Source organism: Pyrgilauda ruficollis, unplaced genomic scaffold (genome assembly GCF_017590135.1).
Source record: "Pyrgilauda ruficollis isolate IOZ18807 unplaced genomic scaffold, ASM1759013v1 scaffold4, whole genome shotgun sequence".
In the NCBI taxonomy this organism is placed as follows: Eukaryota; Metazoa; Chordata; class Aves; order Passeriformes; family Passeridae; genus Pyrgilauda; species Pyrgilauda ruficollis.
Window position 1 is genome coordinate 20,371,103 of NW_024525489.1, and position 23,675 is coordinate 20,394,777.

A 23,675-nucleotide genomic window follows, 5' to 3' on the forward strand; every position below is an offset into this window, starting at 1 on the left:
TATACAACACTTTCTGGGTTTTGATAAGAGATAGGAGGATTTGGGGTCCTTGGGTGGGGGACAAAAATGTGGAGGAAAGAAAGTCAAACATCAAAGGTTTCTCTGCCTTTCCATTTTCTGAACTTGTAATTAACTCCTGGAGTTTTTTCAGGAAATATAAGCCATCTGCATGAGAAGGAGCTCTCACTGTATTAAAAAGGAGTTCAGGCCCTATGTCCAGCCATCACTGCCCTGTATGACTTCCCAGAAGGATGAGAACTAGTATCAATTTTTGGTGATTTTTTGAAACATATGGTGCATTTCACTGTTCAGAGTTTATACTCCACATATGATGGGCACACAGCTCTCATTAACTGTAATGAGAATTGCATGCACAAGGGGAGCACATAGGCCACATCTTGAGTCTCTGGATTTTTACTACTTTGTGTTACAACATGTGATAAATTAATATGTATCTGTATTGCCTACTTCAGTATGCCAGTTCCAGTGGAATTTGCCATACTTGATTGTTATCTATACTTTACATCTTGCTTAGGACGATGTTTGGTGGGCAAGACAGGCCAAGATGCTTGGCCAGAGGCTCATGTCTGACTCAGAAAATGAAATGGGATGTTTAAAGGTACTTGGAGGACATGGCGTGCAGTCCAAAACACTGTGTGTACTGTGGACACTGAAGCAGATCAGGTCAATATCTGGTATTTCTTGGTCAGGTTCATGACTCTAGTGCTTTGCTTCTGAGCAAAGTCTATTTCTAAGGTATTTCTTTTCAGCTAATTCATGAAGGGTTAAACCCTAAGCTGAGGTCTCTGATGGGGATATTGCTCACTGGAACATATTTACATTATTGGGGGTTTGTCAGAATGTGTCTTGATTATAAGGGGAGAATGTAGATGCAGCATCTCAAAATAAGGATCCTAAACAATAAGCATTTGTGCCAGGGAGACCAAGCTGACAGCGCCTGAACTGGCGGGGTTAAGAGGCCAGGCCAGGCGTGGGGAATCCAGAGCCCAGGACTAGCAGTGCAGGATGGTGTCTGATTGCAGCAGATAGCTGAGCCAGATCTGGGGAAACACAGCCAAGCCTTTGCAAACACAAACAAACTACTTTAGGGCACAGAATGCATGTAAACCAATGGTAGGTATATGTTACCTGTTCCTTATTTTGTACTAATTTCACAAAGAATATATTTATTCCAGGCTCTGGTGCAAGTAATGCCTCATTCATACCAGCTCTGGACATTGGCAACTCAGTCCCAAGGCAGGATACAAAAGCCTAAAGAGGATTTGCATGTTTGCAATCAGCTGCCTATGCTGCTGCCAGTGGCAAGGCTTTTATCTGTAAGGGCTGAATTTCCTTTGAAGATTGGAGGGGTAAAACACTAATTTCAGCAGTTTAAAAACAGGGATTGTCCCACTGTACTCAGCACTGGTGGGGCTGCACTTTGAGTTCTGTGTTTGGTTTTGGGATTTTCACTTCAAAAAGAACATTGAGGTGCCAGAGTGGGTCTAGAGAAGAGCAAAGGACCTGGTGAAGGATCTGCAAAACAAGTCCTAAGAGGAGCAGCTGAGTGAGCTGGGGTTGTTTAGTCTGGAGAAAAGGAGGCTTGGGGGGAACATCACTGCTCTCTAAACCTCCCTGAAAGGAGGTTGTAGTGAGGTGGGGGTTCATCTCTTCTGCCATGGCTCAAGTGAAAGGATGAGAGGCAATGACCTTAAGTTGTGCCAGGGGAAGGTTAAATTAGATATTAGAAGATAAATGTTCACTGAAAGAGTGATTTGACATTGGAATAAGTTGTCTGGGGAGGGGGTGGTGTCATTGTCTCTGGAAGTGCTCTCTCGGGAAGAGACATCCGTATGTGGTACTTGGCAATACAGTTTGGAGGTGATTATGGTGTTGCAGAGTTGATGGTTGAACTTGACAATCTTGAAGGTTTCATCTAACCTTGGTGATTTTGTGATTCTGTGAAAAACAGGAAAATGTAGAGTCATTAATACAATTAATAAAACTCATTCAAAAGGAGCATCAGACAAAGTCTAGAATATACCTTATACTTTGATAAGAAAATAAGAGGGAAGATCACTCTTTAAATCAGCCATGCAACTACTTCCATGCAAGCTGCTTGTCTCTTTTGTTGTCCTGTCTACTGATAGGCAAGACTGTGTGTATATTTGAGCAGAGTGGCACTACGGGATGTATTCCTTTCCAAGCTGCTGGCAAGTTTATTGTAGATTTATGAATTTGTTCTGGTAAAAGATGACAGTGTTTTTGTTGATATTTTTTTCTTTCCCTTCGTGAGCAGAAATTTGACTAAAAATCTCCTATGTTGTTCAACTATTGAAGTCTAAACTGGAAAACCAGAAAAACAGAAGGTTAGTCATATGGATGGCTAAGAAAGAGGTATTTTGCTCCTTAGCTAAGATTGTGGTCTTTCACAATGAAAAGACGGAGATTAGGATAATACTGGAGGAATAAAAAATAATCAGGAAAAGGTAAAGAGGAAGACGTGGTAGTCTGGCTAATGACTATTTCAACGTATTTGCCACAATGCCCATGAATGTTCTTCCTCAATTGTTGAGGGATTTTCCAGCAGTCTGATTTAGGAATGGGGTATATGTGACCTTCGCACTGATGGGATCATATCCAGCTCATACTTGCAGAGGTCAAGCACCTCAAAGTTTGAAAATAATTTGTATATTTTTTTCTCTTTTGCTAGAGTCCATTCTGGGAAAAAAAAAAAAACCAAAAAAAAAACCAAAACAACTAAATTCTTGGCCACTACAGTAGCAAGGAAAGAAAGAAATTATCTGTTTTCTTGTCCTGACATGACTGCATGCTGTAACCTTCATTCTTCAGTTTAAATACTCCAAAATCATCAGAAACTTGAATCTGAATGAACCACTTAACTCTGCTATGATGACAGAATATGATTGCCCTTAATGTTACGGAAAGAGATGTCTGTCTTTAGTGCCAAATATCCTCACTTGAATGTTGGTCTCTCCTACTGTGTTTGAATTTTCTGAAGGTCTCAATTTCATCCCCTGGATAAGAATCAGGCCTTTCGGAACTCGGTGCCTCAACCCCCATTCTGCACCACCACATTTCTGGCAGTGCTCAATAATAGTTCATTTTGAAAGCTGCTACTCTGGGAAAAATGGATCCTGTTAAGACTGAGCAGGGGGAAGACAGTGGTTGAAAGCCTGACCTGCCTTCTGGTGAAGTCCATCCTTATTGCAGTGTCCTGCTGCAAGGGGAGATGTGAGCCTAAGGAGTCCACAGGTGGCACAGTCCTGAGCTGAGTCACTAAGCCCTGGTAAGAGACCAGACAGCTCACTGGATCAATCAAAACCAAACAAACAACAAACCAAAAAAACCCAAAAGGCAAACCTACCACCTCTGGATCTCAATTGTGTTTCAAATGGGAGGAAAAAAAATGCTTTCTTTTTGCTGTGATGCAATTTTCAACAGGGACTTTGATTTTCAAGTAATTTTGCCTTTTAATGCTGGAAGCTAGGTGTCACCATCATGGTTCAAAGATGCTCCCAGATATAATATTGGATTTTTTTTTTTTTATTGTTCTTGGGACTAACTGAAAATGTTAAAACTGCAGCATTTTTCAATCAAATGTAGCTGGTATTACTCAGCCTACAATCAAATACAATCAAAACCCAGAGTTTGGCTGATCAAAAATGCAAAAGAAACAGGTATTTTATATTCTTTTTGAATACTGGGTGATACTTCCAGAACACTTTTGCTTCTAGTGTTCAGAATTTTCTGTGTGATGCTGTCAGCTGGAAATACGTCTTCTAAAATTGCAGGTGAAATTGTAATGTAATTGTAATGATCTAAAACTTCAGGAAAAATGCCAATTATTGAAAGCTCCCTTCCTGATAAGAATACTGTCAATTGGCAGCCCCAAAAATCCAGATTTTCCTTTTTTTTCCCCATCAGTTCTGTCCAGGGAAGTGTTTGCCTGATGAAATATCATGCTTTGCCCAAAACTGCCCCTTCTGTTAAGAGAAATGAAGTAGCAGTGCCTCCACTTGCCTGAAAACTAGTATGTTTCTAGGGAGACTGTCCTCTAAAATCAGGAATGACAAAATCTTGACAGCTGAGTGACCTTTGTAGTCTGTGCGATACCCCATAAGCGCAAAGACTTTCAGTCTTCAAGTACTGCATTTTCTTTGCAGCCACATGTCTGACTAAATCAAACATTAAAAAAAGAACAAACCCCAAACAACTAATCACAACCTGCTTATTTTCCTCACATAAATGCATCCAGAACAAGGTAACATCAGAACTTTTGTCCTCTCTTGGGAAGGGATGCAGCAGGGGAGGCATAAGTATTCTGGGATGGCATAGTCACTTTCTTGTCTGTCAAGCTGATTTGGCCAACTTTAGTAGTCTCCACTCTCCAGCTACTCCATGCAAAGGTAGCAACACTGTACTGGCACCTAATTTCTTCTAAAGCAATACTCTCCCTTTTTTTTCTTTTTTCCTTTGAAGGAAAACAAGTGTCTCATTTGAGTGGTCAAAGTATAGTAAAGTCTCAAGATTAATTTCTGTTACTCATCCCCTGCTGCCCTAAAAGGTGACTTTGAGTCAGATTCTCAAGTTCTGTGAGTGCAGCTCTCTCCAGTTACACCACCTTGGCTCTCAAGTCCCTGTGCTTTCCAGATACTGTGAAATTTGCTCATTTGTTCAAAAACATTCTTTATGTTGTGGTTTTGAGTACCCTGTAATAGGAAAAACAACAACCTTCCTTTTATTTTTCTAGAACTACTCAACTGCATCCTTTTGACATTATTTATTGGAGGCAGATACATTAACAGTTAATACTGGCTTTAATTCTGCTCCCCCCTCACAGTAAATGTTGATTCCAGCTCTTCTGATTTTGATGAAGACTGGCTTTGCTGGCAGCCTGTGGTTGGCACAACAACAAAGCTGATTTTGGGAACCTTAGAGGTTTATTTAGATTCCTTAAATGTTTTGGCTTGATGGTATCATGGGTATTTTGAAACTTTTGAAGCCTTTTCAATTCCTAACAGCATCAGGCAGGCAGACATAGACACACACAGGGACTAGGAAGCCAATGCCATCTGTGCTTTGTTCCTCAGGGTTGTAAGTGTCTCCTTGGGCAGGGGGGGTGGGGAGAAGGGGGGCCAAGAATAAAAAGGAGTAATAATAGCAACTGGTAGATGGGGACCACGTTCTTCACCTCGCTAGGGGAGGATGGAGTAGCAAAGATGGTTTGCACTGCTGGAAAGAGATGTGCAGCTGTGAATTTTGGACCCTGTGTATAAAGGCTGATTCCTGTGCTTTGGTGATCAGTTCTGAGAATAAAAGGTAGTTCCCAGGGATCAGCCTGCTTGTCACCTTCAGGAAGTTTACTGCTTCCCTCTCTCAGTGTGCATTGGGCTGTTTGGATTTGTACCCCACAGAAACATGGTGCATTAACATTGATTTCTATTTTGTTTGGTTTAGGGTTTCTTGGGGCGGCAGAAGCGGGGAGGGAAATGTATGTGGAGGAATGCTGGGAGCATGTTGAGGCAGCAGTCTTGGGCAAAATGCTTTCATTGTGCTACACCTGCCTGTTTGGTACTAGAAAATCACATAGAGCTGCTGCTTGAGCTGAGGAGATGGAGCATCTTTGCATAACATCTTTTTTTTTTTTTTTTTTTTTTTTTTTTTTTTTTTTTTTTTAATACCTTATGGTATAGAAGTGATCTTCTATGGAATGACTGAGCAGAAATAGCCCAAAATATTTTTGATCCATTTTAGGAATATGTCTGTAGCTCCTAAAAATCATCCAGTGACTTGTTAATGCAGTGAGTCATATTTAATGCCTAAGACCACATTGATGCATTTCATTTCTCTTACAACACTGCGCTTCTCCATTCTCCCTTCTTCTCCCTATCCTTCTACCTTTCTGGACTTCATAGCATTTTCAGAAACTCTCTAAAGAGATTCATACTCAAAGAGTTAATTAACTATCTTGCAGCCTTAGGCCTACTTGCTTTTCTTGGTGCATCTAAGCATGCAGAAGAAAAAGCTGTGTACAAGAAATGTGGAAGAATACAGTTTTTTCTTCTTCATCTGGAAGGGTGGTGGACATGTTTCACACAGCCATTAGCCTTGTTCCATTCTTTTTGAGAGTGTTTTGCAGTATGCAAGCAGGATGAAACCTCTACAAACTTAAATTTTAATTAATTGAAATTAAAGTAATCTAATGATTAGATGAAGGCTACTTCCTTAATCTTTAACTATTCTCAAGAATTCTGGCAGAAGAATAAAGCTGATTAACTAATTTTGTGCAAACGACCTTCTTTTCAGCTAAATGCCATAGGAATTTCCCAAATTGGAGCTAACAGAAAAAAACAAGTAATCCCTGTGCCCTGCACTGTCTATTTGAATAAGTAAGCAGAAGTGAATATTCCTGTCTTAGAACATATCATGCTTTTCTGATGGGCACTACAGGCTGGATCTACATATGTAATGGAAAACCATCTACATATGTAATGGAAAAACTGTGAAATAAGAACTCCTGCTCTGACCTGGAGGTCTCTGCACAGGTGAAGCTGCACCTTATGTGCTGGAAGGAGCCTTTTCTGTTTAGTTTTTTTTTTTGTTTTAGGTATTGTGAGCATTGGAAATGCTGATTTTGAGACTGTGTTGGTTGCAGATGTTGAATGGTTGAATGGTTGTAGAAAGCTTCCCAAGAGAATAATAGATTGTCAATGAGAACAACACATTTTCTATGAATTGATATATATAATAAAGGCAAAGAAATTTTTTTAAGGCATACAGAAAGACTACTAAAATCATAATTGATTGTCCCTTGCAAGAGTGATTAGAAACAGAATACATTATTGTTGCAGTTCATAGTAGTTAGGCTTGTCTTCTGCAGCTAAATCAGAACAGTGGGGGGACATGGCAGACATGAGAAGAGAATCAGTGGTTGTTGTATTGAGAACCAAAGTTCACTTTGCTGTGGCCCTTCCCCCCCAAACTCTGTGTCTCTTCAGATTTTGTGTCAATTAGCTTCAGCGACCACTGGATGTAGCTGTCGCTTCACAGAAACATGGCCAAGCAGACACCTTTTTGCCTCTTTCATAGCACAGATGGCCCTTCCCTTCCCTTCCCTTCCCTTCCCTTCCCTTCCCTTCCCTTCCTTTCCCTTCCCTTCCCTTCCCTTCCCTTTTTATGGATGTTCTTCTGCTTATCAGCAATGGCAAGGCCATGACTGTACCGAGAATGCTAAGGACACAATAGTTACCTGCACATTCCTGCACTCACTCTTCAAGTAAAAATGGGGATGGTCCAAACTCTCCATCTGTAAAGTTCTAATGTTACAGAAGAATGAGTTTATCAAATTCAGGCAGTGGCCAAAAGATCTGCACTTGGCCCTTTCTGTCTGACAAAAATGCCAAGACAGGTTAGATATTGCAGCCTTTATTTAGCTTTGTATAATCAGAAGCTCCTTCAGCTCTCCAGCGTTGAACATGAGTCCCATATTTCAGAGGTAATATTGGAGAGTACTTAACCTACAAACAGACTTTTTAGATGGGCACGTATTCATAGATAAAGGGGAATGGCCTTAAGCTGAAGGAAGGCAGGTTTAGATTAGATATTAGGTAGAAATTTACTTTTTAGAAATTTACTGAAATTTACTGGCACAGGCTGCTCACAGAGGTCCCATTCCTGGAAGGGTTCAAGGTTGGGTTAGATGGGGCTTGGAGCAAGTGGGTTTGTTGAAAGGTGTCCCTACCCATGGCATATGGAGTGAAACCAGGTGATCTTTAAGGTCCCTTCTACCAAAATCATTCTATGATTCCATGATATTGTGGGTATTTTCTGGAGAGGCAAGAAATCTAGGAGAACTGGAAGCAGACTGAATCATAAAGGAGAAAATCACTACAACACCAAGGAGGCATATTTAAATAGAAAGTGAAAATGAATGATCTATAAAGGGAAGACTATGAATTTTTCACATCTCTAAAAATACAAAACCTGGGTATTTCTCCATCCAAAGTTACTATATCGTTTCCTTGCCGTTGCAGTTCGCAAAACCACTACCATCAAAAGTAGTAGGCTGGAAGCGTTCAGACATCTATACTTACATGCAGTCGTTGTTTACAAATACTTAAAAACTTTTCACTTATTTGGTAGGTAGCAAAAGTAATTAAAAAAAAACCCAAAACCCAAAGACAAAAAAAAAACAAGCATTATCCAGCTCCATTTTTTCAGTAAATATACAGGAACACTGACTCACAGTGGGTACATCTCGTATGTTTAACTTGAATTTGGTCACACCACCTTGGAGGTAGTGCTGCTTTATGGAATTTGGTCAGAGTTGCTAGAATTTTTGTTTCCACACACTGGTAAATGCTGCCAGGTAGGTTAGAACTCTCCAGTTTTTATAATTTGTTCTTATGCCCTTTGTTATAACTCTGATTGAAATTGAAGGTAGTGACAAATGCTCTTGTCCTTGAGAAGGAAATCTTCTGAGGGCAGCACCATTTTTCTTACTGTCCTACTGCAGATGCTGGGGCCTCAGTTATGAACTTGGAGTGAAGTGTCACAGCCCAGCATGGTTCACAACCTGCTTGCCTTCTGCCTGCTGCAGGATCAAGGCTCATCTGGACTCCCAGGTCAGGATATGTAAAATAAATTTCTTGCTCCTGTGCTGCTAGATTTGTCTGCCTGTTAAGAATTTACAAGGCTGCACGTGAAGACACCAAAGCTTTACTTCTTAATTCTATCTAGCTTGCTGATATTAGTACAGCAAGGTGTATCACTGAACCTTAGCAAATGGGGCTAGAAAGGACAATAGGTTATCCAGTCTGGTCTCTTTCCCCAAGGCAGGATCAACTAGACCTAACCCTCCTTGACAGATATGCAGCAAACCTGTTCTTAAAACCTCCCATAACAGAAATTGGACACCCCTCCTCAGGTCATCTTTGCTAAAGCAAAACTCTTCCTAGTGCTAGAAAGGCTTTCCTAAGGGCAAGCCTGGGTCTCACTTCCTGTAACTTAACCCATTGATTTCTTGCCTTATCCTCAGAGGAGATAGAATTTTCTTTGTATCAGGCTATGGCATATTGCAGGGCAGTCATTGAATTTCCCTTTTATCTACTGTGGCCTGTGTATTCCAAGTTTTTTTTTTTTTTTCTGATTCCCCCACTCCCCTGGTCTTCTCCCTCCCAGCCTAGACCAAGTTTTCTGGATCTCTGTTTGCTCTTGATGCCCTCCTGTGGGTTCTCTCAGGCTGATATATTGTGGAATAGTTTTTTGTGTTTGTTTTGCTTTGTGCTGGAATGCCCACAGTTGTCTCTCAGCCAAGGCACATTCGACTTTTAGCAACTAAGCCATAATTTTGGTTTAGAAGGCTTTAGGGAGACAATGCATAAATAGTATCTTGCTACCACTGTGTACTCACTGAATGGGAAAAATGTTGGAGAGTTGCCTGACTGGTTTTAGACAAACAGGATTGCTTGGGTATTTGCTTCCAGGGTAGACAATAGGAGAAGAGGGGAGCTATATGAGTAGTGCTTTGTGCCCACATCTGAATTTAGGCTCTCATGCAAGAGGAATCTCCAAGCAGTGCAGTGTTTGAGCCAGAGCACAAGTAGAAAATTCCTGGCATCCTGGCAGCTGAACTCCTCATTCAGATTGCTTGCACTGGCAAGAGCAAACACCAAAAACATCCAAGAAACAAGACTGAAAGAGCTCCAACTGAGTGGCTCTCTAAGCTTCTTCTTTCTCATTCAGGTTTATTTTCATATGGCTGTTAGTGGGACTATAAGAAGGATCTTGCCTTCCCCCCACTGCTTTCCCTCCCCTTTACTATGCTGCATTTTAAATCAAGCTGTCCTCTGTAGCTCTGCAGCAAATCTGCACATTTCTGGTTTTGCTCTTTCAGAGGATAATTTCTCCTGTTTAATGAGATCTGAAAATGAAGTCAGGCATGAGTTGGAGAAAGGTCACAGTATGTGCTCAAAGGTATATTAACTACTGTTGGAGCTGGCATCCATTGACTTCCACGAGGACAAAATTAAGCAGCAAACAGTAAATACTTCCACTAGCACTTTATTACAAGCAGGACCATTTACAATGAATAAGAATTTGAGAAGCTTCAAGGATGAAATGGGGATGCTCACAAATAAAAAGAAAAATCTTACTACTTAGGCTTAGAATATGATTCCAGTCAAGGTTAATGGGGAAACAGTTAATGAGGGGTACAGAATCCAAAGGCTGCACTGATGCCATATTGTGTCTTACACATGTAATTAATGCTACTGACTACTGCTAAATGGCTCTACCTGAGCACATTTTCTCTAGCAGGAGCTTTAAATCCCCCACACTGTGTACAGGAGAACTCTCCTGATGTTTTACAACTCCCACTAATGCTGAACAGGCTAAATCAGAACCGATTTCTTCCACTCAATTCCAGGAAGGTGATTTGCATCCACCACCACCATGATACATCTATCATTCAGGGCCCAGTGGTGTAATGGCAAGTTTGGCATCAGCTTTACAAGGGGCAGGATCAGTCCTTGGATGCAAGTAATGAGAGAAGAATCCCATTTTTTCCATTTAAGCAGTGTTTCCACAGCAGGAAGTGCTGTGGAAAAGACAGAGCTCCCTCTTGGTCAGTGTTTTCTCTATTATCATCTTCCTCTTGCAAATTTTAAATTCTATTTTTTTGGGAAAGTTACTTTTCTACAAATTCCAGGCAAATATTGTTGCTCAGTGGCCAGCACAGTGAAAAAACAGAAAAGCAGGTGAAGGTAGAGGTAACCATTAGGCATCCTGTGCCCAGGCAAAGCGTAAGGATGCAAAGCCCAGACAGCCAGCTCTAACCAGGTCCCTCCATTCACATCTGCTCCTGGAAGATGAACTGTCTCAGTGCCCAGCATGGGAAGAGACAGAACAAGATGAGATTATTTTAAAAGAAAGAGAGGGACTGCCTAGAGTTTACACTTACTGTCTGATTCTGTTGTTTAAAAATACTTTGTTTTCTTTTCCTTGCACAGAGGCTTTAAAGTAGGGCATTTGTAAACACTGTTCTTTATACCCAGTGCTCATTGTATTGACAGGAATTGCTTCAGCTGAACAGTTTCATCAATGTGCTCAAGCCTGTTTGTAGGTGGCATCCAGAGGGCAGATTCCACTCTCATCTAAGACCTAAGCCTATTCCATTTCTATCTTTAAGGCATCTCCCAGGTGCACTTCGGCACTGCTTTCCTTCCCAATCTCCTCTTCCCCCACCTTTCCTCTTCTCTTCTGAATAAAATGGTTTGAAAAACTCAGGCCAAATTCTCAATTTCTTTTGGGTGAGGACTAACAGATTCAAAGGATTAACCTCCAGGTTCCACCTGTCCTCAGAGGAGTTCCTCCAGAGCCACATAACCACATAGCACTGAGAGCTTCAGAATTGCATCTATTTATCTTTGTTTAAGAGAGCATTTCGTCAGCTTGTAATTGGACCCAAAACAGAATGGAGTCAAATTGGGTTGTGCTGCTGAGTCTAAGCAGCCTTACCAAGTAAAGGTAAATGTCTCATAAACAGATCACAATTTATATCCTTTTTGCATTCTTTGTGATTTGGGATTTATGACCTTTCTGGAAATCTTGGCCTGAGTTGGAGAAACAAAAAAGATGCAAGATTGGTGCATGATTCCAGCCTGTGCACCGTCCCCTTTTTTTATGTGGATTTTTTTTTTCTTTTACCTTCTGATCGTTTTGGTGGGCTGAATTTGACTAGGTGCCTACCAAGCTGAATGAGCAGCTGAATTTGACTGCCTGTTCATTCAGCAGGATGAGGAGGGAGAAAATAAGGTGGAAAGAAACCCTTGTGGATAAAAATAAAGGCAAGAAAAACAAAAGCAAGGGCCAGGTGTGGAAGCAAAGGAAAACTCTGCTTTCCATCAGCAGGTGATGTCCATCCACTCCCTGGGAAGAAATGGTTTATCAGAAAGGGAAATGTCCTACTAATGAGTGCCCCCTTCTTTTCAGTTGTCATACAGTGTGGAATATTCGTTTGGTCAGTTTGGGTCAGCTGCCCTGGGTGTGTCCCCTCTCAAGGTCTTGTCCCCTCCCAAGCTACTGATGACAGAGAGGAAGGTTGGAGACACAGCCTTGATGCTGTGGAGAGCAATGCATCAATAGCCAAAACTCTGATCTGTTATCAACACCTTTCTAGCCACCACTGCAAAACATCACACTTTGAGGGCTGCTGTGGGAAAAATTGACTCCATCTCACCAGACCCACTACTCATCATCCACTTCAATGAGTGCCAATCTGTGTCCCTACAAAACTACACCAAGCCATTACCTTTCTATGTGCCATCCAGGAAGTTTGACCCCAGACAAGCTCCCCACTGGATTCTTCTGTTTATGGGATCTTACTGATCTTATTCAGCACAATTTCTGCTCTCTGCAAAGCAGTAACATAATTGGAAACTGCTGCAAACACTGTAGATTTGTCCTCTGGGTGTGAGAGAGAAAACCCCACTTTCTTTGAGAGGCCTGTTCTTGTCCAGCTCTCCAACAGTTTTGAAGATTGGAGTTCAGTTTATAAATTCCTCCTGTTGCATTCAGAAGAGGCTCTTAGAGTGACTGAATGAATCCAAATTATACTGACAGTGAACTTTTTCTTTTCTCTCCCTTTATTCATTTCTAAATGTTGAACTTCGAAAATCCTAGATTAAGTTTGTATTCCCTCAGCTGCATAATTTTCTTCTGGGAGCATGCTTGCATTTTTCAGGAAACTGAGTGGCTTTTTGACTTGGAGAAATAGGAGAGAATTAGAAGTTCATTTAATTCCTTTTGTAATGTGGTTTATTTTTGTTTGTTTGTTTGGGGTTTTTGTTAATATATCCTTTACACATCTACTAGTTGTATGATACTGGTGGGAAAAGAGGCAGATAAGATGATGATGATGATGAAGATAATAATGATGGTGAATAAATTTAGATATGTTGGAAATATCAGAGGAAATTATATTTTATTATGATAATCCTCTTGCCCAGCTTTTGACCCTGTACATTTTTAAATAGAAGAGACCTAGGTATTGGCTGTTGAAGCCTAACTCTAGTATCCTTCTCTAGTGATCTTCCTGACAGATTTTAAAGCTTATCTGTTTTCAGTAGTATTCAGAAGTTGTTTCAACTGTAGGAACTAAATTCCTCAGAGGGTTTAATCAGTCAATGGAGCACAAGATTTGGCCTTCTCTATTCTAAATGCTGATAATAGCAATCCTATTCTGGCTATACTCACATGAGGTTAAGGTTAATGCAAAATCACATTAATAAATAAAAAGCAACACCACCCCACCTCCTTCCTCGTGTCCCCCAGCTTGTTTGGCAAGTGCAGGAGAGTGCCTGGTTTGTGAGCAGGAATGCTTAGGAACATGTTTGTAGGCTAATGTGAAGCCCTTTTTAATCCTAGTGATTTTAACTTGCTTAAATTCCTTTGAAGATCCCCCTGCTTGATGGGGATTGAGGTTCTATTGCCATGATGCATTTTTATGCTGCATTCCACAGGAGTTAGCACTTGCCATGGAGACCTGCACTTTGTCTTTTAAGGAGATAAAAAGAGAGGTCAGTCAGATGTAATTCCCCAACTCCTCATATAAACAATTTAACCGCTGCAGCAACATACTTGTTTGGAATTACTCCCTTAGATTCAATTCCCTTTTCCTGCTCCACTTGTAAAAATGGTTAGTGTCCTCCATAAACTGCTGCTCAGCCAGGTCCAAGGCTTGCTGTGGAGTTGCAGAATAAATGTTAATCTAATACAGGTTACTGGGTCAAATGCAATCACAGGCTTGTGGGAAAAGCTTAATACTGTTCTGCTTCTTCTAACACAGTAAACCTGGATATTATATGATAGGTTAAATACCACTGAACCATGGCAAGAATTTTCTTGAAAGTAGGATTTAGTACAAAGGAAACTACACTGGAAGAGTGACCTAGGATTGACTTTGCTCTCTGAGAGCATTCTAAGAAGCTGAGGTATGCTGTGAAAATTATCTCCCTGAAAACATTAGGTACAAAAGACCCTAGGTCAGCTACAGCAAGGATGATTCAGCTAATAAAAGGCTGCATGGGTTTTTACACTGCTGCCTTCTGTCCATAGGAAAGAGCATTTTGCTTTTTTTCCCCTGTGCAGTGACTGTGAAGCCAGCATGATATGACTAGCTTCAACATCTGATATCTGAGATTGTGTAAATACACACTTAAAAATATATAACTTTAACACTCACATGTGAGTGCTGACAGTTGCTTATTTCCCACAGGCTGCCTTGTGTTATCTCTTGCTGTCATGTACCTCTCTGTCCTGCAGTGATGTAGTTTGGCACAATATTTCACCTTCTTTAGCGCAGGTTTTTTTGTACTCGGTACTGCTGAGGTCAGATACTCAGTGAAGTCATCAAGGGAAGGCTTGAGGACCCAATCCTGCACAGAGATTTGGCTCAGTGTGTGCTAGTTTGTATCAGCCCAGGCCAGTCTCTTTCCACAGTGTATGCTGTCTGCCTCTCCTTGTTCATGTAGTTATTTATAGTCCTGGTATTTGATTACAGAATGAGGGCAAATGGGCACAAAGACGAGGGGTGTTGTGGACTTAATTTTGTATTTGTTTTATATTTGCTACTTTAACTAACCAAGCTATAAGTCCTGTTAGTGAAAGAACTGTGAATGATACACAGGGAGAGATGACATTTCAGAGTGCCGGGGCTGAGACTGGTTGAGGTCAGACATCCCTTCTATCAGTCTGAGCAGGAAACAGAGATGAGGCATTTACACTGGGGTGAAAGGTGGCATGTGAACATACAACTTTGCTAGTCAGTAAAAAAACCAACCAAGCCCCATTGCATCATAGCACTGAAATGTCAAAAGGCTGCCCCAGCAACGATAGAGCAGTGTCAAACCTCATTTTAAATGTGGGCTGGGAAAGGCAGGGTCAAAACAGCCTGTGGCAGAGGCAGGAACATAGCCAAGTTTTTTGAGATTGGTTGATTGGTTTTGTTTGGTTTTACTTTTGTTGTGAAATTTTATACTGAAGACAAACTTCCTGCATGAAATTTTGTATTGGGTGCTGTGTACAGCAGGCACTGCATGCCTTAGCATGTCTCAAACATTGTTTTTCACATTTTAATTTAGAAATGCCACTTAGCTCTCTTCAGGCTTTGCACACAAGGTGCATTCAAGATGTGAAAAGAGTCTCTAAAAGCTAGTGGGTTGTGGAGTCAAAACCTCACCTCTGCTTTGGAAAAAATACTGGTCTACTGCAGTCATGCACACAGAGCTCCTCACTGGGGTATGCTGGCCCTGTTGGGCAGCCAGTTGGATGTTTCCAGCTACTGCCCCGTCCTCCCTCGATTTTCCAAAGCCAGTACAGCTTGGACTGCTGAAATACCATGACTGCATGGCAGTCAACTTTTACTGCCATAATGTGAGCAAGAACTGAAGGATGGTCCCCATGCGTTAGAGACTGACAGGACTGAGCTGGCAGGGACCAGGAAAAGAAGAGGCACTGCTTACGTGGCTGTTCTGCAGGGCAATGGGAGGGGGGAAGATCTTGAGGGGCTGAGATTCATGAGACCTTTAGAATCTTTCAAGCAGAGGGTTTGCTTTTTCATCAAGTGGTGTCAAAGCTTTTACACAAATGTGCCTTTATTATTTTTTTAAACAGCAAGTAGAACAACCGTGGATTGTATCTTATCTGGGGAAGCATAACACTCCGCTGAAAAAGATAAAATGTTTTGTCTATGCTATTTTCTTTTTGTTAGCCATGAGACCTTGTTAACCTCTGGTCCCTTAGCTCTCTCCTTCATTTCATCTTCCATATCATCTCTTGCCAACATTTTGTTACATCAATCTGCTTCTGAATAGCTAGGCCCTCTGCATTCTCTTTCTTCCTCCAGGGTTAGTTGTGGGGATAAAAAACGGCCCTTTTTTCTTTTTGTCCCTGTTCCATTCTTCACTGAAGTGTATACTTTTCCATCTTGTATAGTCTTCATCTGACCATGTTTCTGTCTTCTGCCTATTCCTCATGTCCCTTACACATGTTTCAACACCTTCCTCATTTCTGTGAGTCTCACTCACCCTGAAAAATCGGATGCATCTACCAGATGTTTCTCATCTGTGCTCCCAAGGGCTACCCAGGACACACCTGTCTCTATGCAGCTGGAAAGGTGAGAGGAGGAGGATGCCTAAAGGCACTGTCAGTCATTCCTTTCTCTCCACTCTCCTCTTCAGGGCCAACTTTATAATCTGATTTTATTCATTAGCCAGTCAATGAAGAAATATCAGCTGATTTAGAGGGTTCAGAGGAGAAGTCCTGATCCTGCTGAAGGCTAAACTCTTATTGAATTTCACCTCTAATTTCTCTCATCTTTGTACTGTGTGGTGCTGCTGTGCACTTTCAAATAAATGTATTTATGAATCGTTTGTCTTAGGAAGAAAAAAGGTAGGAATGTCTCAGGAGTTGCCAGATACTCTATACGGCTTTTTTATAAAATAAAATCTTATTTGTTTCCCCAACCCTTCTTGTCCCCAGCTGCTCAGTAACGCAGACCTTGGTACACTTTCAATTATTGCAGCTTAAACTGGAAATGCTGGCTGGTGTATAAGTGAAAAGTAAGCAATCTGGTTGTTATTCCACCTCCATAAAAAAGAAAAAACAACCTGAAACTCCAAAAAATAATCTAAAAAAGAGGCTGTTTTGATCTGTCATTTCTAGCAGGTGGATCAGTTCTGTCCAATAAGATTTTTTCATGTTTTACCAAAGGACATGCTCGTGGCACAGCAAGAGCTTTGTGTCTTGGTGAAGACTCAGTGTCTCACCAGCAGCAAAGTGTGTATAAGGGCTGCGTCCTTTGGTGAGTCCTGAATCTGATGCATGAAAGGCAGAATGAATGCTTGCAGGGTGTTTTTTTCCCATTAAGGAATAATTAAAAAAACCCCAAAAAACCTGTGACATTTTAGAAGGCGATTTGCTAAGCTCTGCATGTTCTGTGTACTTTAGTGTGTGAACAAATTAGATTATGAAAGGTAATGTATTAGTGATTTGACAGTAATGTGGAATTTTGGAAGCATTAATCGCTAATGCATGTTTCATAATTTCAGCTAAATGATCTCAGTTGAAATGCAAGAGAGGCAATTGAAAAATTCATTGAGACTGCAGTGGAACCTGCAGATTACTTTGATTTACTGCAAAATACTGCAAGGCAGTAGGAAATGTTCACAGCTGCTGTGTTTATAATTATGGTAGAGATGTGTGATGAAACGGTAAATTCATATATGTATTTATCTTGTCAAATGTAAGCCTCATTCTTCATCTTCATGTTACATATTAAAAAAAAAAAAACAAACCCAAACCAAACTGCGGGTTACAACATAGTATTTTCATTTATTATTTGTTTTAGCAAGGTCTTTAGATACCCTAACTGAGATCAAGGCACTAACTTGCTGAAAGCCAGGGTGGCAGGTTTTTTCTTCAAAGTCTTACTCTCTCTCTCTGTAACAATCTGCCTGCAATGGCAGCTTGTGCAAATCTTCATCTCTTTGCTTCCTTGCAGGACTAGATGAGCCAAGAGAATTGATACAGGTGAGCTTTAAGTGGATGTAGGTTTCAGAGCTAATGCACCACCACAATGAATTCACACCTTTCTGCAGCTCCCAGTGGGCTCCATCCCTTCCCTGGTGGTCCATCCTGACTGCAACATCAGTCAGGGGTGCTCTTAAGCTATGTGTTTCTTTTTGCAATTGAGGGACCAATTTCTATTATTTGAAGAGAAAGCTAAGAATTTTTAGGTCTCACTTCTAGCTACTGCGCAGAATGACATCTCCTTACTGAATCACCACCATGCTGTGGTGTTCACCTTTCTTTCAGCTGGTGAAATCCACTATGCATGGATTAAATATCTCTTAAAGCCACTTCTATTGGTTACTGATTCCACTGTCAGGTAGGAATTGATGCTTCCAGAGTTGGGGGTTTTTTTTCAAGTGATCTTCTTTCTCCTGAGTAATCCTGTTGATGCTGAGGACATTTTATTCCCCCTTCTTCTGCCTAGTGTCTAATATATGAAGTGAGGCTTATTTGGAATAGTAAAGGTGAAAGGACTGGTCTCTTTTCCAATGGCAGTGAAATTGGTTGTGAAGTATTAAGATGATAGCTGACTCCTATTTCATCAGAAATCACAGAGGGCTGCTGTTTAATGCATATTAAGTAGTGGAGAATCATAAAAAAGAATTTTCTCCACTGAAATTCTTTATTTGGTGTAAGGAAAAGCAAGGCTAGTCCTCATAAAACCAGAATTCTCTTCAAATGAAGAAAATATTGCATATCATTGTAGTGAAAACTACAATGCTTGCCATGTGTCACTTCTTCCTCAGTGAGAGCTCTCTTCATGGCCTGTATTTCCCAAGTCAATTACAAAAGCCCAATAAATTAATGGGCAACTTCTGTTTATAAAGAAATTTCAGCAGAAGCAGTATGGACTCTAATTCACAACAATGCAACATAACTGATAAATTATTTGTGTAAATCCTTTAATTAAGGACTCAGTGGGCTCTTTATATCTGCCCAAAAGAGATTTTCAAGCTTGTCCATGAAATTGATTGTCCCAGCGTCTTCCATAAATGTCTTTCTGTAACACCCACCCTTTTTGATTAGTGCTGCTGAGTCTTCAGGAAGTGGCAGAATCTCTCATTCCCCTTTTTAAAGTGGATGGTTTGAGCTAAAGTACAGATTGAGTCTGCATGGGTACAAAGAGAGAGAGAGCAGAGATTTGTCTTTCAGAGTAAAATTTTCAACCCTTTTTCTATTATTAATTCTGTATTATACTTGATTGGTTTTACGGAGCCCAGGGAGGTACCTGGTACTTTCTGGAGTGTGTAGAAGGCATCTTCCTTGCCTTGAAGAGTTATTTTCTCACTGGGTGTATCCGCAGTGGGTAATGGAAAGCAGCTCAGACTCCTGAGCTAGCAGGCCCCTCCAAAGCAGGAGCAGTGCTGCTGTGAAGGATTGTCGTGGTTATTTTGCTGAGACATATGGCCAAGTCCTGGCCAGGTGCCACACAAATGTGGCCCCGCTGCTTCTGAGCCATGAGAGAGGAGCTCCAGAAACTCCACATGGCCGTATTCACTTGGCAGCCATGTGGGCAGCTGGCCCTCTTCCTTCTTCCTAGGTGCAGACATCCTGACATCAGTGGTGTTTCTGCCCAGACACAAAGATTTCTTGGACCAGAAGAGGCAACTCCCTTCCTGCAGTGGAAACAAACCCCTCACTTGTTCCTACTGCTGTAGAGACTTGTTTGTTTTTGTCTTCATCTGAGCATTACTGTTTGTAGGAGGAAAAGTGTACTTCCAGGAAAATGCTTAAAAAATATCTGAAGTATATAAAAAGGCGAAGTGTTTTTTCATATTAGTAACTAGCTTCTAACAGAGAGCAAGAATAGATTAATTTTTGTGAGATGTCATTTTGAAATGAAAATATAGAAAGTATTTTAGATTTTGTGGCTTTTATGAAGAGTAACAGTTGTGGAGAGACAGGCATCATCAAGTCACTTGCATTCTAAAAAAAAAAGAAGCCAAACACCAATTCTAACTCCACCACCTAACAGCAGTAACACAGCATCCTGTCTTTTCTCACATACATGTTTAGTTTACCTGTTACTCCTGTGCTGTTTTCCTGATGCACTGAATCAAAGATCAGATTGAAAACTTCTCTCCTGACACCCATATCCCATGGAGTTTAAGTATCTGAGAGATCACTATAACATGACCCTACATGTCAGATATGTTATAATAATAGAGCAAAATTCCTCAAACAGTATTATACAGCTTGTGAATATGACCAGAAACATTTGCCAGCATTGAAAAGAGGATCATGGTTATTTGTCAAGGCAGTTTATACCATTTACATACATAAAATTAAAAGAGCCATCAGGTTTTCAAACAGCTGTAATGCAAAAAAAAAAAAAAACAAAAAAAAAAACAAACCTGAAAAAATGTGATAGCAATATAATGTTTAATGAAAAGTTGGAATTTTAAACAAGCAACAAGCAGTATTAGAACTCAAAACTGAAGTAAACCTTAGTTATGCTGCAGAAAAAAAAAACAACCAAAACATTGAAAACCTGAAAATTAGTTTGCCAATAGCATGTGTAATAAATAGAAAATGCATGTGACAATTTTCTTTATTATACAGCCTAATGAGAGTAAAGACAGGTGAGTTATGATAACAAAACCATCTTGTAGTGTTATTCAGATCTTATAGGGTTATTTGATTTAATGTTGGAAGCTGTTAGAAGGAGGAAAGCATTTTCACCATTATCTTAGCAGCTTTTCTACACCAGAAAATGTGGAGTGGCTGTGAGATTCAGCCCCTCCCATAGGGGCCTTGGCTTTTGTCTGGAAGTGTCGGGTCAGGACACAAAAGGCTATCTGACAAGATTTCGGGAGCTGAGGAAAGAGCTTCAGAGGAAATGAAATAATATTTATATATGGACAGGTTGTGGCTAAGCTCTTAAGTACAACTTGATATTAAATTCAACCCAAAGCAAAGACCTCAGCTTCCTAACCTCTCATTTCCCCCTTTTATTATAGAGGGTGCTCCATAGTTTGCACCCAGCTCTCCCTGCAGCTAAACTCTGAGCAGCCTGCAAATGCTTTCCTGAAAACTGCCAGAGCGAGACACTACCTAAAAATGTTTCTTCTTTTCATGGGAAGCCTCCAAAGTGTGGTTCTCCCACAGGATTTTCATGGGTCACCCAATGGATCTGCCTCCTATCTGGCCCTGTAAATGGTGAAGAGATACTGGCAGCCCCCTATGAGAGAAACCCCGAACCCCAGCAGTTCCCAAGTGCACAGGTACAGCAGAAAAATCTAGATTTTTATATCCAGGATGCAGTTAGAGGGCACAATCTTCAGTGCTTTGGTATTTTTCATTTCTTCATACTTTGTGGAAAAGACTGGCATTTGATACTTTGTACCCAAATCACTTGCTATACCTGGAGTGGGCTCAGAGCTGTAGATGATCAGCTGAAGTGAGCCTGCCTGTGCCTCCAGTTTAATAAAAATTGTGCTGAATTATAACAAACAATTCTGCACTGTGTTTTCAGGATGCCACCTCATGTGGGCAGTTCAAAGAGCACAAACAGCAATGGGACAAAGAATAAAGCACAAGGTTAGATTATTTTATAGTTAAGAGAAGAATTTTTTTAGTCAAACTTGTAAAAGGTGCTGTCATGGTTTTGGTGGAACAGTAAAGACGCTGTGATGTGCTGTGACACTGTGCTGAGTCTTCTGGCTCTGCGTTGTTTTTTTTCCACCACATGCCTTTTCATCAAGCAATGTAAATGCTTTGATTTATTCCTCAGAAAAGCAATTCAGCAGCTTGTTCATTGGTTTGTAATGTGTCAGGCAGAATGCAGAGTGTAAACTACATCAAGGGAGAATTTAGGAGCTTACACACACCTACTCATGAGAAAAGTTATCAGACTTTTTGGTTTTGTTTTCCAAAACAAAAGTCATTGTTTTAGGAGAAAACAGCATGGAAAGGTCCACTATTTAGATGCGTAAAAATAGACAAATTTAGGCTAAAGAAGAGATCATCAGTGGAAGTATTTCCCAAGAAATGTGATAGAATATTTACATGAAGACTTTCTGAGTTGTAGAAATCTCTGAAATGGATTCTTTGCTCTAGATTAGAAGGAAGGTCAAATGATTATTTAGGAGATAAATGGTCCTGCCTGGCTTGAAAATTCGTGTATTTATTAAATGTAAACAAAATGGACGCAGATGCACATTCTCATTTACCCGAGTACTTGAGGGGAGAAAAAGCAATTCAGCACCATGATGCATGTATTCTCTCTTGGCATAGGAAAGAGCAGGGTTGTCCTTGCCTCTCAGTCAGCAGGATGCTGTGGGAACCAGCTGAACAAGGAACCTTTATTAGAGGTCTGAGTAACAAAAAGATTATTGCTTGATTAACAAAAAGATTATTGCTGAGTGTTTTTTTAGGGCATCTGATTTAGAGATGGAATGATCCCTGTAACTTTAATCATGGCTTATTGGTAATGCAGATAATTAAAAAAAATTAAAAATATATATTTTAGATAGATATGTCTCTGTCTGTATGTCTCTCTCAAAACCAAATTTGTGATAATTCTGGCTATTTCAGACTGTAGGTTGTTTAATAGGTGGTCCTTAAATGAGATTGGTTTTATGATATGTAATGAAATTCTGAGATGCACCTGAATTTACTAGCCACACTTCAAAATGTGGGCACCACCTTTAAGCAAAATTTGCATCAAGCAAATGCTTTTATGTCATCCTTATGGGGATAACATTCCAGGAATCCAGTCTGTGGTCTGTTTGATGTGTGGAGAGTACAGGGTCTGCTGAGGCTGCTGAAAACCCATAAATAGCATTGGGATCTGAAACATATTTCTAAGCAAAAATTGTTCTGCTTTCCAGTAAGCAGTAATTTTCAGTGACCAGATTTGTGTTAGAGCACTGTGTATGAGATCCAGGTGTAGACAAATTCAATGTTAAATGGTCATCCTGCTATGGCTTGATTAGAAATGGAGCAAAGAGCAGTGCATCAGCTTGTCCAAATAAGGTACCTTAGAAAACGAAAACACTGCTGAGAGAAACTTTTAAGGCAAGTTCTTTAAGCACTCTCCAGTGCTTAGTTTTATGAAAGTGTTGTGTATCTGCAAACCAGTCTGTTTTTTGATTTGATTTCATTCAGATTTTGATTCAAAGTGGATGCTGATTTTAGTTGCCTAATTTGCTGCATTACGATATCCATGTTCTAATCAGTCTTACCTTCACACAGTGTCAGTGTGGCATGCTGCATTTAAAATAATGTATGAGCACAGAAATGAGCTTATTGTTAGATGACAATATGATATTGTAAGGTGATACTTTTTTTAAATAATAAATTATCTTTTTCTTGGAAAGGAAAGGAATGGAGAAGGTGTTTCTGTTCTTTCTTCTTGTCTTCTGAAATTACCATTAAGATAGGATATATTATGGCTTCTCTTTTAAATTGGATACATTTTTTAAAATATGCATTGATCATCTTTCTTGCCTAAGAACTGGGTACTTGAGGGCCTGATCCAACATCCATTGCTGTAAATTAAAAGCCTTCTCCAACTGTAAACATTGGATTGTTTGCCTGGTTTTGACAAGATTTTCTCATCAATAAAGTGAATTCAGAGGCTGGTTCACAGTCATGCTCAGCATAATAAGTTTCTTATTTTTTTGCTCTAAATGTGTCTGAGTATCTCCCTTTTAAAAGGAAGTTAGAGATTTTAATTTATTCACAGAACAACTGTTCTTCCCTTAGATCTTCACTTTTCATAAGTCTATAACAGAAATAGTAACAAAACCACCAGAAGCATCCATTCATATACCTAGAAACAGTTTATGGGGACACTGAAAGACATTGATGTTATCTTTTTAATATTGTAAGGAATAATCCTATTAAAGAAGAAACAAGGAAAACTGTTATGCCCACAAGGCAGAATTATCCAAAGTTGATTGGAGAAGCTCAGGTTACTCTACAAAGCCCAAGCTGTGTGCTGGCCTATCTTTCCATCAGGGCTTGGTGAATGAACAATCATTTGTGGATTCTGCTCATCTCTCTTTGCGAACTTT